Here is a 16,941-nt window from a genome sequence, read left to right on the forward strand (position 1 = left end):
TGCCACTGCCCAGAACACTATCCTGGGCCTTGAGAACCAGATTTTGTGGCTACACGGCACCCCAGAAAGAATTGAGTCAGACAATGGGACTCATTTCCGAAACAACCTCATAGACACTTGGGCCAAAGAGCATGGCATTGAGTGGGTATATCACATCCCCTACCATGCACCAGCCTCTGGGAAAATTGCACAGTACAATGGGCTGTTAAAAACTACACTGAGAGCAATGGGTGGTGGAACTTTCAAGCATTGGGATACACATCTACCAAAAGCCACTTGGTTGGTCAACACCAGAGGATCTGGCAACAGGGCTGGCCCAGCCTTTTTACATATTTGGCCTCCTTTTACATATTGTAGAGGGGGACAAGCTTCCTGTGGTGCACATAAAGAATTTGCTGGGGAAGACAGTCTGGGTTATTCCTGCTTCAGGTAAAGGCAAACCCACTCATGGGATTGCTTTTGCTCAGGGACTCAGATATACTTGGCGGGTAATGCGGGAAGATGGGGAAGTCCAATGTATATCTCAAGGGGATTTGATTTTAGGGGAAAACAGCCAATGAACTCAACTGTATGCTGTTGTCCGCTATGTAGCACTTCTATAGCCCACCAACTAGATATCTTCAGGTCACCAGTGACTGGCCCTGACTAACCTTTGACCATCATACCAACAAAGAATGAACTTTGATGAAACCAGATGAGCTCAGCAGGAAGCAGGAGAGTACTGAGATGTCATCAGCAGGCAACAATACAACACTGCACACAGCTTCTCCTGCTCTGAAAGACTGTTACATGAGATGGAGCCTGACATCATGGACCGGATGAACTCAGCAGCTTTATAGGGATTGGACCATGCTCTGAGTAATGATATCTCTCTCTTTATGTGTGCGTCTATATATATAAATATGAGAAAAGAGTGAGGGTATATTGAAAAATGTGAGATCTGAGCATGACGTGAATGGTATGCTATAAGAAGTGGATGCTGTCCTCAGTTCAGCAGTAGCAGTCATTTTTCTCTGCCTTAGTACTGCTGCAGTGCTGTGCTTTTGACTTTCAGCCTGGGAACAGCGCTGATAACACCGATGTTTTCAGTTGCTGCTCAGTAATGTTTACTCTGGCCAAAGATTTTCTGAGTGTCACGCTCTGCCAGGCAGGAAGGGAAGCCAGGAGGAAGCAGAGAAAGGACACGTGACCCAAACTAACCAAAGAGGTATTCCATACCACAGCACGTCATGCCCAGCATATAAACTGGGGGCAGTTACCTGGAAGGGCGAGATCGCTGCTCCGGTCAGGCTGGGTATCGGTCAGGAGGTGGTGAGTGGTTGTATTCTCTTCTCTTGCTAGTTCCCTTATCATTACTATTATTGGTGGCAGCAGCAGTGATTTGTGTCATACCTTAGTTACTGGACTGTTCTTATCTCAAGCCGTGGGAGTTACGTTCTTGCGATTCTCCTCCCCATCCCTCCGGGAGCGGGGGGAGGAAGTGTGGGAGAGAGCGAGCGGCTGCGTGGTTCTGAGTTCCCTGCTGGGCTTAAACCACGCCACTGCCCCATCCCTGGCAGCATTCAAGGCCAGGTTGGACGGGGCTTGGAGCAAGCTGCTCGAGTGGAGGGTGTCGCTACCCGTGGCAGAGGTTGGAACTGGATGAGCTTTGAGGTGGTCGTCAAGGTGCAGAGGAGAAGCCAAGCAGCCAGGCTGCTCCTGTGCTCCCCTGCCTTGCAGCGCAGCACGGGCAGAGCCTCTGACATTGAACTGGGGCCTTTGGCTTTTGTGGCCGGAGCCAAACCCTTCATGTCCCTGAAGGCAGCCTCCGGCCTGGGTATGGAGACTGTAACTGTGAGAGTGCAGAGACAGCACACGGCAGCTTTTCTTGAAGAGAAATGATACCATTTATATCAGAAACGTTTATTCAGATCAGCTTCCAGTGTGTGAAGGGGCCTGTGAGGCTGCCAGAGAGGGAATCTTCCTCAGGGACCACAGCGATAGGACAAAGGGTGATGGGTTTACACCGGAACACGAGAAGTTCAGTTGAGGAATGAAGCAGAAGTTCTTCCCTGTGCGGCTGCTGAGGCACATGCCCAGGTTGCCCAGGGAAGTGGTAAATGCTGCATCCCTGGCAGCGTCCATCTCACGGTGGGACAGAGCCTTGGCAGACATGGTCTGGTGTGAAGTGTCTCTGCCCATGGCAGGGAGCTTGGAAGTAGAGGCTCTTAAGATCCTTTCCCACCCCAGCTATCCTGTAACTAAACTATAACTATCCTATAATTCTATGATTCTAAGAAAAATCTGTTGTAGAGAATAATGAACAACACGGCCCCTATACTAACCTATAACCTATTGCAACACCTACACCAACAGTTACTCCTATAGTAACCTGTAACTTCTTGAAATGCCAACAACGGTTACTTACTCCTACACTAACCTATACCCTATCTCTAACCTGTGGCTCTTGCTATCTACCTACGCCTGCGTTTTGGGGCGGATGGGCCACTGGTGTCCGTTAGCACGGTTGCAGCAGCCCCATGCCAGGTGCGTGTGGAGCAGGTGACTGCACAGGGCTGGGTGTTGTGCTGCTCCTCTGCAGCTCCTGCACCAGGCTCAGCACCACGTTGGCGTCTTCTCTGCCTGGCGTCGCTGACGCTGAGGCCCAAGGGGGCTGCAGTGGCCGCTCTCAACTGCTCCATAGCAGTTTCTGCCATCGTCTCGATCTTGTGCAGGTTGGGGTAGTCTTCCTGGAAATGCGGGTGGTAGTAGAGGAGCAGCTACAAAATGCAAAGGAGAGGAGTCAGTTGCCATGGGTGCCAGGAGGAGAGAGACAGAGATCCGGTAGCTCGGCATCTGCATCGGAAAAGGCAAACACGGGTGTTCTAAGGACTTTCTGGGGAATTTTAGAGCTCCGTTGTTTTGGCTGAATGCAATGTTAGGATAGAGTTTTGGTCAGTCATAACCACCCTTGTGTTTCCAGCAGTTGGGAGCAGGGAAGTGCAGGGCCTTCAAAAGCCTAAAATCCAATGGAGAAAGCCAAATAGGTCTCGGTTTAGAGCACCTGAGTGTGGAATGGGCCTGTTGGGAATAATGCTGGTGCTGCCGTGTATCTTGTCAGCATTCAGCAGCTGCCACAAGATGATTGAGGGTTCTTTTGCGTGAGGAGGAGCCAACGTACCTGTCCCAGAGCAGGCCCTGCCGCTGCTAGTGCCTGCAGCTCCCTGATGGGGGTGACTATAAAGAGATCCTCCGGCATCCTACAGAAGCCATGGAGGTGGAGCTGGCCAAGGAAGCTGCTCATGTTCTCAGCCATGAGGATCTTGCGTGCTTCCTTCTTGTGAAGCACTTCCTGCTGGAAGAGATCCTCTGCAATAACAATGCAGCTTCCGTTGTTGCCCCACCAGATGGAGCTGATCTCCTCGCAGCAGACAAGCTCCCACAGGGCATAGAGGAAGGCACACGGTGCGGGCTTTCGGAGTCTGGCAGAGGTCTCTGAAACACAAAATGGCATGGTCAGGGCCCAGGGTTCATCAGGCAAACCCTGAAGGCAGTTCCCTTTTGCGGGAGGTGCGGTGGCAGCAGCCCAAGGTGCTCCCGTGTCACCTCTTCGACGCTTGGCCGATGCCGAGGATGCGTCCCCTGAAGACATCTTGATCACCTCTCGGTTCCTCCCCTTGGCACCGAGTGTTTGCTGAGCAGCCACGCTGAGTCCTGCTGCTCAGCAGACTGAAGGGCTGTGGCCCCAGTGGCCCCTCAAGTTCTCCAGCGTCACTGTGACATCAGTGTTCCATGAGGGTTCCAGGACTGCTCCCTGCGCGGTGCCCATCTCCTGGCAACAGGATGAGGAAGGTAGCAGGAGCTGCTAGAAAGCCGCGTTGTCTTCTCCCGGAGAGAGCTGTTTAGAGCTGAGAAGCGACCCCAACTGTATTTGCCTTTGGCCTGTGCTGCTGGGGCCGTGCTGCCTCCCGTTGGCCCTGGGAGCCGGTCCCAAAGGCGGGATGGGGAAGGCTGCAGTGTTGGGCATCAGAATGCCCAGACCTGAAGTTTCTCCCTTGGGCACCTTCCCGCTGCACAGAAATGCCCCAAGCCTCTTGTGTGGAGTAACCCCGCTGTGATCTCAGCAGCGCTGCTGCTGTCGTGGCTGTGCATGTGCTGGGTGATTTACATTCTTGTGATTCTCCTCCACAGCCCTCCAGGTGCAGCGGGAAGAAGTGGGGAGTGAGCGAGTGGCTGCATGGTTCTGAGTTACCATCTGGTCTTAAACCACGAAAGCAACCTACACAGAACAGCTGTAACACGTGTGGTCCTGAAGAAATGTCCAAGTTCAAGGAGCAGCCCTGTAAGACAGGCAGAATGGTAGTGATCTGGTCCTGAGAAGCAGACAGCACTGCTGTCTGCTTATTAGTATCTGTATGCATGTCTTGACACAAAAGACAGTCACAACTAGTAAAACCCGAAGATATATAATGACATGTTACTGATGAGTACAATGAGTGGCAAATGCTAATTTCAGTAAAAGATAACCTCTTTACCACAATATAAACTTCTGAAAGTAAGGAAGTGTTGCGATACCGAGACTGAAATGTATCATCCTCACCCTCTGGAGCTAGAGCATTTAAATACTTTTTCCTTCAAGTTTGGAAGCTTCCTATTCTACATACTCCAGATCAATGCAGAAAAGTCTGTCTTCATATTGTAACTGTAGCTAAATTTCACACTGTATCACAGATGAAGGGTGGGCAAAATGGAAAGCTTTGCCGTTCCAATTGGTTTCTACAACACAGATATAGCAAAATATAAACTTTTTATTTTCCACTAATAATGTGCCTTTGAGTCACAGGAATACCAAAAAATAAAATTATATACAGAGATAATTTCCTTCATCACTGAAACGAATCCTCCTTTGGGATAATGAGGGATTGAAGAGCATACACCAAATCGAGAACACTATTATGTTCAAGTATAGATCTGTACTCATGAGTCTAACAAGGAACATGGACTCTGCTTTCCAGACAGACTCAAGCCAGGTAGCTCAGTAAGAGCGCGTATTTGGTACTTTGAATGTCTAGCAAGAAACAGCATGATTAGAGCTGCTGTACAGCAAGTTCTCTTCAAAAACGTAATGGTGCACCTGCAGGCAGAGCACTTAATAAGGCAGGCGTATCAGCCACTGCCAAGGAGGCTTTTTTGTGCCATGCAGAAGCTCTGAGGTCGCATCAATGCTTAAGTGCTGCCTATTGACCTTTCAACACCATTTCCGAACACTGGTGTTAACTTAGTCTTAACGCAGCACCGATTAGCTTAAGTGCTCCGTACTAACAGGATCATAACACCGGAAACTGTGACCTTGCCCCCCCAACCCTTGAAGCCTTCTTAGACTGTAAGAGTCTTTGAAAGCCTTCAGTTAACATTACTAATTACAACTACCTTTTTCTGTGTTTAAAAGCAGTGAAATGTTTTCCTCCTGACTGAGGCAATGCTAGAAGTCTCAAGAAAAAAGACTTCTTTTCTCAAGTCCTCAAAACTTTTGATAAATGCAGAAAGCTTACTGTCTTGGAATGATACTAGATTACCTATTAAATCCCCCACAGAAATGTATTAACTTCAGGTAACACTCTGTCTTATTAAAGCATTACAAAAAGCCCAGAAAACACAATTATTGAACATGTTCATCACTGCCTCAGTATGCAGTTTCTGAAAAATATATATACTTCAGCTATCACCTAGAAAGACCAGATATAACTAAACAATTGTCACCAAAGAAGTAATTTCACAAACATACCTTTCTAGTACGTTTTATATGTAGATGCACACACACAAAATATTACTACCCAGTATTGAATTCAGATTAAATTCTCACTCACAGCAGAACACCTCACCCCCTAATACTACAATTGCATGGTTTGAAGTAGCTGTATCAGTAGAACTAATAGGCCATTCAGTCACAAACGTGACTGACATCAAACAGAGCAGCATTTTCCATCTGTTGTCATGTCCCAAATAAGAAAAACAACATAGTGATTTTGTATAGCAACAAGTTAGGAGCACTCACACAAACTGGTCTTACAGCTTCCTGATCAAATTAAATACATCTGCCTTATCACACATTAAACTTTCACTTCAGAAGCATCAAGATCACATACATAAATCTCCCCCTCCTAGACACCTTGCACTCAGCAACCTAGCTGAAAGAATTTATCTCAAAGTCCAGCAACTCAGGGACACTAACACATTTCTGCCCAGTGAAGGTGTCTGATCCTCCCTGCAGGAAAGAAGCGCTGTGAGCATGTGCAACAACAGACATTCTGTGAGTTTTCCAACAATCTCTTAACATTTAGTTAAATGAAAACTTGATTTGACTAATATAGGCAGCTACTTGGGATGTGGAGGTTCATGTTCCCTCGTTCAGTGACTATGTAGTGTGAAATATTGGTGTACCTATAAGAATGAGAATACAAGTCTGAATTTCTCAGATGCTATGCTTAAAAGTGACGTTGATGTGCTCTCGATCTCTCTCCCTCCCCTTCCCATCCCCTGCCTTTCCCTTGCATCTTTTCTCCAGCAAAGATTTAATTATTTAATGCCAAGTGCAATAACATCAGGAGCAACCAAGAGCATTCTTCCATAGAATACTTCATAGCACACAAATTAGGACTCTTCTGAGACATTTAACAATCCCTGTAGGCAGAGGAGAGAGCTGAATCTGATCTCTTCTAATCCTGACAACTGTCCTCCTTTTTGTGCCATTGCAAAGGGGAGCAGCAGGCTTCTAGTGGCTGCTTTTTGAAAGAAGTACTGCTTGTGTCTCACTCCAACTGTGGACACTCCTTGTTCAATTCCAAGAAGTTGGTTAAGACTGAGACAAACCTCAGTGCCTAGCCCTTGCTATTGTTTATGTAGATTGCACAGCCTAATGCTTAACATGCCAGCTTCAATCTGAGAGTGTTAGCTGGTCTTCCTCACTGGAAAAAAAGAAACTTGTGTACCTAATTCAGAACTGTGAGTGCCACCAGGAACACATCTGTGTGTGAGGCTTTCCAACACTGACCTCAGCTCCCCCCGGCTGGATGGAGCTTAAGCAGTATGAAATATGAAAGGAGCGAGCCACCTGGGGAGCATATTTTCACCTATGGCAGAGCATATAGTTGAGTGGTGAGGAACATGCGCTGGAAGGGGAGCACTAGCATCAAGAAGCTGTCAGGAGGAAAGGAGCACATAAACTGACAAGCTTTACTTTTCCCACACCTTTGAGCTTCTGACCACATTATCACGTTTTGGCCAGTACAGATGGGATTTTGCAATGAATGGAAATGAGAGAAGTATGAGCAAACTTGAGGATTAGCACTGGTCTGAACATTGCTTCTGATTGCAATGAAATATGTTACGTACATATTTGGGCCATTATAGGTGACATAAACCAACGGCACAAAAAACCCTGCTTATTTGCTAACAATATTCAACTACCTCTCACCTTACTATGGATCTCTAAAGTTTCTAATGTTTCTGCTCTTCCTCATACTCTTCAGTTTTGCCATCGAAAACTCAACAGTAAGTAGCTACCATACAAAGTAAGTACAGTAAATAAGAACTGTTTTTTATTAAAGCATGGTCAGTATTTCAAGAGTTATTTTAATGGCTATTGAAATAAATATAAATCTTCCCCCCAAATTAAAGTAGTCTAATAAGATCTCTTCATTACAAAAGAAAGCTGCAATACGAATATTAGTTGTGTCACCCTACACAACTAATCTTTTTAAAACCAGAGCAAATGTGAAATTTTAATCATATTATTAAGTTGCTGCTCTTTATTTTTACCAATTAATGACTCTTTTGAACTTCACCTCATGATACTTGGTTAGTCCTCTAAATATACTGGAGGTTATACATTCTTCATTTATGTCATTCATTAATCACTGTTCAGTAAACGCTGTCAGAAAGCTGTCGTCTTTGATGTCTCATTGTTCGCTGCATTTTTTCTTGTTGGTAGTTAATCAAATGCTCCCCTGCTGTGGTCAAAGCACAGTTTGATAGCAGTTTCAGAAGTGATCCAGCACTAAAACACGAAGCTTATTGTAAAGGTTCATTTTTTGTTATACCATGCTAAACTGTAAGCTTTCATTTTGCAGTCCTTGGCAAATGAGACATTGTTGTCATGCACTTATGACTGGGTAGCTCAGAAAATAGTACTAAGTTCTGCCATCTAACTGAAGCACACTGTAATGATGGGCTAATTACTTGCAGCTCTGAAATGCAAAGTTTCCACTGCCAATCACAATGAAATAATGTTTCTCTTTTTTTTTAGGGATTAGAATTAGAACAATAGTCAAAATGTGTTAAAACTTCAGGGGGTAGAAAGTCAAATGAAAGCATCCAACAGAGAAAAATTTCTATCCGGGGATAAAATGAACATTTTCATTTCTAGTGTTTGTTCAAGACAGATTTATACTGAAAATATTCGGAAAGAAATTCTGCAAAAGCAATAGTTAGCAAGCAGACTGCAAACAAGTACCAACTCAGAAGACAATGAAAAAGGAGAATGAAATTGGACCAGTAATCACTACTGAAAATAAAAATAAATGTAAAAAAAGACTACTAGAAAATACTGTGTGTTTTTATATTGTTTTGGCATTGCCATAGTATTTGCTTTAAAAGAAATCGTCAGTGTTTGGACTCTTTGTAAAGACATTAAAATCATCCTGTCTCTCTTTTCAGAGATCTTACCACTAATTACATGATCCCTCAAATAACTGCAGTTGTACAGATGAAGCAGCAGTAAAATACAGTAAGAGACTTGTATTATCATGTATGAGGGTGGTGAGGAGCTGGCACAGGGTGCTCAGAGAAGCTGTGGCTGCCCTATCCCTGGCAGTGTTCAAGACCAGGTTGGACGGGGCTTGGAGCAACCTGCTCTAGTGGAAGGTGTCCCTGCCCATGGCAGGGCGTTGGAACAAGATAACGTTTAAAGTCCCTTCCAACTCAAACCGTTCTATGATTATTGTCATCTTTCACTTTAAAGTGAATCTGTGTACTTGCATGACCAGTAGCAAGTGCAATAAAACTCCAACCCATTTATAAAACCACGTGCAGTCGGAATGCTAAGCCCAGAGACAGATGTTAGATACAGATCAAAAGCCTCTATAAAACTACCAAAAGCACCAAAATAATTCACCTTTGGGAAGAGATAAATAATTTTTAGCTGCATGCATCAAGCTGCTTGGAAAATGGATAAACAAAAACTTATTTCTTGGCTTAAATCCACGAAGATTATTAGGCATAATGTTTGTGTGTGTGCTTATTGCTTTGCATATTACTGGAGTATTAGTTTTGCTTGCTATCCTGAGCTCTAATCTGCTTTGCAAACATGAAATTGTACCATTAGACCTGCTTAAAAAGTTAATTCAGGTACATAGAAATTCACTCTCATCACTAATAAGGAGGAAGCACTTTTAGAAAGAAGGCTATTGTACTACATAACAACGTTATAAATAATATATAAAAACTACTATACTTAGCAAATGATAAACAGTAGTATCTAAGAACCACCTAAGCCACTTTTAGCCAGTTAAAAGCCTGCCCTACTGCATCACTGTTCCCTGGGTTCCACTTCTGCAAAAAAATCTAGTGATAGTCACCTAACATTAAATCAGTAAGACAAGACCTTGGGCAGCATATGGGAGAAGTAACATGGAAACTCTCAGATTGTGGCAGAGGTGGATAAGTGTTCTTTAAAAAAAATAACAATTTAAAAGCATCTTTGTAAAAGACATCTGATGATCCAGCCACTGTACAGATAATGACAAAACCCATCTCTATCATTTTTGGATCTCAGTGCTGAGTGTTTTTAATAGAGCTGTCATGAAGTAATTAAAATAAGAATTTGGTGGACTATTCCTAGTCTAGCTTTCACTTTATTACTTGCTATTTCCCATTTTTTAACTTGTTTGAGATTGAACAGAAGAAAAGATGATGTTTTAGCCTTCCTTCAGGCTCACTCTTTAGATTTTTTTTTCAAACAACTGAGGGAACCAAATATTTTCCTTTCACTAGACACTAGCATTCCACCTGACACAAATCCCCATAGCCTCAAGTACCATTTTCTTTTCTGTTCAAGACTAGAAATATAAGCACTAAGTTAATACATAGTCGGTTTGTTCATTCTTGTTACAATACACCTCTTAGTGTGCCTGTTAATTTCAAGAGCAGCAGTATGAAAACTTAAGAATAAAATCTGAAGGCTGTAAATCCCTGTTACAGTATTAGCAGGCACTGACCTATTGAAAATCAAATGCTAATTTGCCAAGGTTACAAGGCAGTAATACCATCTCCATTGATACCTACAATGCTCCAAACAGTTCTCTTCCCAGCAGTATCTGAAGTTCACTGACCTGTTTAGCCTAGCTCTTGACTCACATTGATCAACTTCTGTGTGATACCACTATCAACTTACACTACACTCAGGTAAAATTGAGACAGATTTTTCCAGAAGAAGTGACATAATAATCCTGAGGCATGATGAGCTGTATGATGAACATCTGCTGAGTACCTCAGTGCCAGAAAGAGATGGGCATTTGGAAAGAGGAGGGATTCACTAACATGTTTTCCAGTGAGATTTAAGTTCAGTTGCCTGATTTTGTTTTTCTCTCCCAGGCAATACATTTCTGGTGCTGTATCACTTCACTGTATCAGTGAAGTTACTGAATGTTTTTCAGGAATATCATAAAAAATGACTCAGGCTAAATTTGTGCTGCTGTCTGGTGCATCAAGCCTCAGTGAAGTGCAAGCCAATAAAATTGCATTAGGATGACTTGAGACCCTTACTTTTTAGGGATCATGGGGGAGTTTGCTACAGATGCAAAACGAAAGACTGCTGATGGCTTTTACATATATTTTATAAACCCAATTATTCATAAATTATTACGCCAAGCGAAGTAAACGCCCCATAACTTGTCAGTGGAGGAAACTCTGAGAACACTAAAAAGCCACCCCACAACAGTGAAGTAAAGCAAGGAACTAATTGGAGTGTTCTTGGTTGTTGGATTTTTTTTTGCAAATTGAGCTATTACTTGAGGGAAAAGGGGTAGGAGGAAAGGGGGAAGGCAGCTCCCACAGCACCTTTCCAACAGGTTTCCACCAAGGTGTTTAAATGTTAAGATTTTTGCACTCTGAGCCAAACACCTGAACCATGAAATCAAGAGGATTCCTTTCATTTAATCTAGTGTAGCACTGGGTCTTTTCATATTAAGAAGAATTTCCCTATTATCTGTTTTCAGGAAATACAATCCAACAGGGTGAAGTACTCTGACTCAGATTGCATTATTTTTCACGTAGCAAAACTGCATTATCAATGTAAAGTTCTCCACTCTTGTAACCAGTATTCTAAGGTATAATTATATGCAGATTGAAAGCCTTTTTGTTTTCTCAATTTAAAACTATTGCAAAGAGCTCCTCTTCAGGACACATGCTGACTCAGTATCTTGTCATAACCTGTAAGATATCTTCAGTGTCTTCATTGCCTTTTTTCTTTTTTCCTTAAGTTTTTTCTTTCTGTGAGTTTTTCCCCTCCTCTTTCTTTTCTTATTAAATGGAAAAAGATACCTTTAACTTTAATGGTATCTGAAAAATACCTAACTCAGAAATACAGGCTCCTGAAATTCTCAGTGGAGGGTGAATGCTTCCAGAGGGAAACTCTCATCAGCTACATTACAAAGAATCTGGCTGCTCCTACGTAGACATGTTGGATCATGCTTGTGGGGTTTTTTTGTGTGGTCCTGAAGGTTTCTTTTCTGTGTGTGCCTTAGGGTTTTTTTATATAAATGCCTTCCTACTGACTGTGCAGGGAGTTCTGGAAGTTGGTCTAAATCCAGGAAGTTTAAATATATAATAATAACACATGGAATAACACATTTAAGTGAATTATCTCTGGAATAACACATTTAAGTGAATTGTCTCTTGAGGAAAGGCTTTGACAAAGGCAAGTATTGGGGATTTTCTATTTTTCAAAAGGGTTCAGATGCATCTGTGCCCTAAAGCCCTTCCTACTTTTAAACAGCATACCAAGGGGAAGAAAGTGCTTAGACCAACCTCTAATCTGACATGAAACATGATCACGTAACAAGGTGTCGTTTCATCTACGCATACACAAAATATTACTCAGAGTACAAAATGGTGTATGTACATAACCTGCACAGGTAAAGCTACAGTATATGAAAATTAAAATAAACATTGTGCATCTGTGCATATTATGCATACAAATCTAATACCAGGTACATGTACTTAAATAGAGTGAAACTTATTGACAAATACAATATTCTGCATTAACAGAAGAGCAGCATGCTGCAAATGGCATATTTCAGTGGTGTAAGAGATTTTTGCCCATTCTTTATTATCAGCTACATTTCTAAGTTGAATAAAAACTTAGAAATCCTGACTCAGAATTCAAGTGTATTTTCTTCACAGTATTTTTATCCTGGGAAAACTGACTCAGTTACCATCCTGGGTTCAGCTGTAATAGTTATTTTTATTCCTGAGTTACCAGCTGGGCTTAAACCATAACAGTTACTTACCTGGACCCATACTTTAAGTTGTTAGCTGAACTAAAAGTTGAAGTCAAATAACCCAGCTATTAATGCTGTGCCTTTTCCATTAGGTGATTTCTCTTACCATGGCAGGCAGCATGAATAACATGAGAAAGACTGGTGTTTATTTCATCCAAAGCTGATATCCATGTTATCTTCATACTTGGGAAGAAATTCATAATTTTGGCATCAACTTGTCTTTTTAGGTTCAGGTGCCTTATTTTCTGTGCTGCAGAAATTCACATGGTCTGTACCTTGACATGCTAGATCATTTAAACTAAATCATTTAAAATGAAACATTTTAACTTAAAAATGCAATTTAGAATTAAAAACACTAATAGAATCTTCATTTAGAAATGTTTTCAGGTGTCTGTTTGATAAAGCATAGAGGCCAGAGTGCCACATATCTTACTAAAATAATCCAATTATTTTCATATTTTCTTTTTAAATCAGAAAAAAGGGAAAAGTTATCAATAAGTGATGGACTACTTTTATTCAAGATAATACTCATAAGCAGAGCTAGAAAACTGAAATGGCATTAAATGGCTCCTTTCCTGCCTTTGTCTGTAATCATATCATACAATTATCACTGCAACTGGGATTTTTAGGTGAAATGTTCACTTGCTTCATGGAATGCTTCTTCAGCACTCTTGCCTATGTTTTTCTGGGGATTTGAGAGGAATGTGTTTTCTGAAATGGGAAAATAATCTTTTGATAGGTCTGTTTATTTTGAAGTTCAGATAATTTTATTATCACACTTTCCAAAAGGGATATACATTGATTTTATTGAATTTGAAAAAGGGACATTTATTTAGGAAAAAAGAATTACTGCTGCCTATTAGCTACTATTATTTTTCTGGTGATACAGCACCCTACTGACAGGCATGCACTGCTCAATACTGTTAGGATCTGCTTTACAGACCTAAGTGATTTGTCTTTTCACTGTGAACACTGAGACTCAACTTAGCCTCATTCAGGTTAAAATCACAAATGTCTCCATCTATTCTGGGTCCTCCAGCATATGCTGGGCCTAGCAGTCTTTCAGTATCAAAGTACAACTGACTGGTTTCACATAGATACATTGACTTTTCCAAAGAAAAAAATATTTTTAGCTGGAAAGTTTCTAACAAGTGCCATTTAAACAGTGCTAGATTTAGAAAAACTGTCGTTTTTCTATACAAAATAACACCATTGATCAATTGAAAATGTCTTTTCTCTTTAAACATGTTCAGACTTAAAGCAGGCTCGAAATTCCTTGCAAGATTAAAAGAAAAAAAGGTTTATTGAATGAAGACGACCATTTTTGAAGCATTCTGTATGAATGAATTGTTAAGACTTTCTGGAGTAAGGAATGGCAAAACTCACCTAGATGAGACTAAAATCAAGACATGTTATAAAAGATTCCTTTATCAGTGTATTTCTTTTTATGCAGTTCAACTACCACATTAGTGTGGAAAATGTAATATTTAAGTTAACAAAACAGCACAGTTTAGATCTCAACACTGTTAAACTAATTATTTATGAGGGGAAAAAACCAAGTTTTAATGTAACAAAGAAATGGCTTTTATTCCTTCTATGTTAACCTAAAGCTTGTTTTGAGACTTTCCCTTTGAGTGATTTTCAGTTATGGAGGAGATGTTTTTTGTTATACTTTCAAGGGAATGCAGAAGAGCCAGGTAAGCCATTAAACTGGCATATTAGTTGTTAAAGTGGCATATTCCAGTAGTTTGAATGTTTGACTTCAGGACGTTCAGGTTTATTGGTTTTATTAAGGGGACATTTTTAGAGAGGTAAAAAAACCACAACAGTAAAGCAGAAGTGAATCCCTCACCATACTTGTTTTTGTTTATCCTTCTTTAGAAGTTGGGAAATATACACTGAGAGCTTCAACTCGGTTGCTTAAGTATATTTGATTTTATTTGTTACCTGAAATTACCAAGTAACTGCGTTAGGTATCAGGCCTGCATTTTAGGACTTGTCATTGCACGTGGTGGAGGTTTTAAGCACACCATGCTTATAATCTCTACTTTCCACTGCATTATAGTTACAACTTATGCAACAGATTGCACTCAAAGGATGTTAGAAACAGTTGACTGATGTGTAAGGCTTTCTGTAGATAACACAGGCAATGCTACCTGAACCACCACTAAAGTGCACTGGCAATGCATTTTCCACCTGGAGTTTTGGAGTGTGGCCAGAAGACTCCTTTTGGCTCATACTCAGCTTCTCTCAAGAACTGATGGCAGCCATTCGTGTTTGCATCACCCAGCACAGCACAGCAATGCTGCAGGCTTTGAAAGCTGACTGACAGCTGCTGGTGGAGTTCTGAGAGGAATGAGACTGCTACGTGGGAAACACCATTCTTTATCTTCTTTGCTATGCAAGGCTTTCCCTGAAAGGATGTGATAGGGTATTTGGTGCCCTGGAAGGGTACAAATAGAGGTTGCTGAAATGTATGCAGATTTTTTTCTTTTTTTAATGCGAATTCATAGCAACAGTTGTCCAAGACTGTCACACGATCGGGAACTCTCAGTTCATCTGTTCATGAAATACACTAAGATGCAAGCAAAGACAAGCCAACCCTAATCAAAGGTTGAAGAATGTTTCTGTAATTAGATGGGATTGCTTGTTGGCCCAAGAAATTAGAGAAAGCTCTTACAGCACAAACAGTAACAGAGTTCATTGACTCTGTAGTAATTTTTCCCTTCACAGTGTCATGATTCACAATAACATTTTGGTTTTCATTTTAAGTTGTCTGGATTTTGTTGCTTCCACTGCCTTATTCTTAGGCTGTAATGTATTAAGATAATACATTATCTTAATAACTTACCACCACAATAATGCTGTGGTAGGTTTTTGTTTGTTTGTTTTTCTTAAGAAAGTAAAGAGAATCTCCTCTTAATGCCATTTTTTATGTCAGCATCCCCCTCTCATATCTTTTCCCTGCTTGTGTCTATTCATCAACCTACAGCCATTTCACCATATGAATATGGGGAGTTGAAGCAGGAGCTGCAGTAAGAGAAATACTTGTGTTTCCAGGTATGTTAGTATGCCATCTTTTCTAGAAGACTTGAACAAAGAAAGTGGGAATGTACAGCAGAATGGCAGGTGAAATGCCATTAGAATACTGCAAGTTGCACTGGTATCTTGCAATCAGGATTAATGAGGGTCAATATACAGCTTTCATTGTTAATAAGCATAGGAAGAAATAAATCAGGATACCACTCATTTTTGCTTGACAGAAGGCAGTCACAGATCACTTCCAGCACTTCCCTCAATGAATGATATGCCATGCTAGATGAGGCAGAGCTTATTTGTGTCATTACAAATGCATACAGCAAGTTCCCCTGGGCTATCTATCAGTGGGAACCTTTTATCCTCCCTCTGTGTGAGATCTGAACAGGTTTGCATTTTAGTATCTGAAACTATGATCATGACAACTTAAAGTGTTACTTCATGAACACTGTTCAAAAATCAGACTTGCCATGCATGCAATCAACAGTCTGAAATATATGGATGGCTGCATCAAGCCTCCACGGTTCCTCATAGCTACACACATTCTTCATCTTTGTACTCTGTCTAAGGTCTGCAAAAGGCTGGCATTATGTTACAGCTGTTTATATGGATGCCAAAGAGATTCATATACATACACACAACTAGATTTTATATAGTGTTTTAAGTACTGCAATGTTGAATCACCTGAATATCTGAGACCAGAGGCTCACCATTCTCAAGACATTCAGTTTTTCAAAAAAGCAAGCTGAACTACAACACAGTAAGTATAAAATGTCATAAGGAATAAAAGTTAAGGTTAAAATTATTCTTAAACTGAAAATAATAAATAAAATAATAAGGTGTTCAGGATAATTGACACAGCAGCTTGAAAAAAAGTGCAAATCACAAAACTATAAATGTTTTTCTATGCTAGGATTACTTCATGCCTGAGCACACAGTTGACTGCTGTTATGCAGTTCCTGTAACCTCTGCAGTATTATTACCTAATAAAATGGATTTCACGTGATTGCATTTTTTATTGTGCAGTGTGCTGAGCAGCAGCCACGCATACTCAGACACAATTAACAGGACTGATACTTGGAGCTCTGCAATGCTCTGTGCATTTATCCAAGATAAGTCCCTAGCCTTGATATTCAGTGTATTGCTTTCGAACGTTTACTTCAAAGAGGTAGAGAGGGGTGTTTGATAAATTTAAAACACAGAGGAAAGGTGGAAACTATCTGAGCGTGGCCAAATCATTTTAGGAAGTTGCCTGCATAGATATACTCGGGACAAGATGCAGCAAGAAGTCAGGTCCTATGGGAAAGTAATCATACACTAATTGCAGTAGGTCAATCTCAGATATGCGGTTTAAAAAAACCAGTTATAA

This window comes from Psittacula echo, assembly GCF_963264785.1.
Source record: "Psittacula echo genome assembly, chromosome: 8".
NCBI lineage: Eukaryota > Metazoa > Chordata > Aves > Psittaciformes > Psittacidae > Psittacula > Psittacula echo.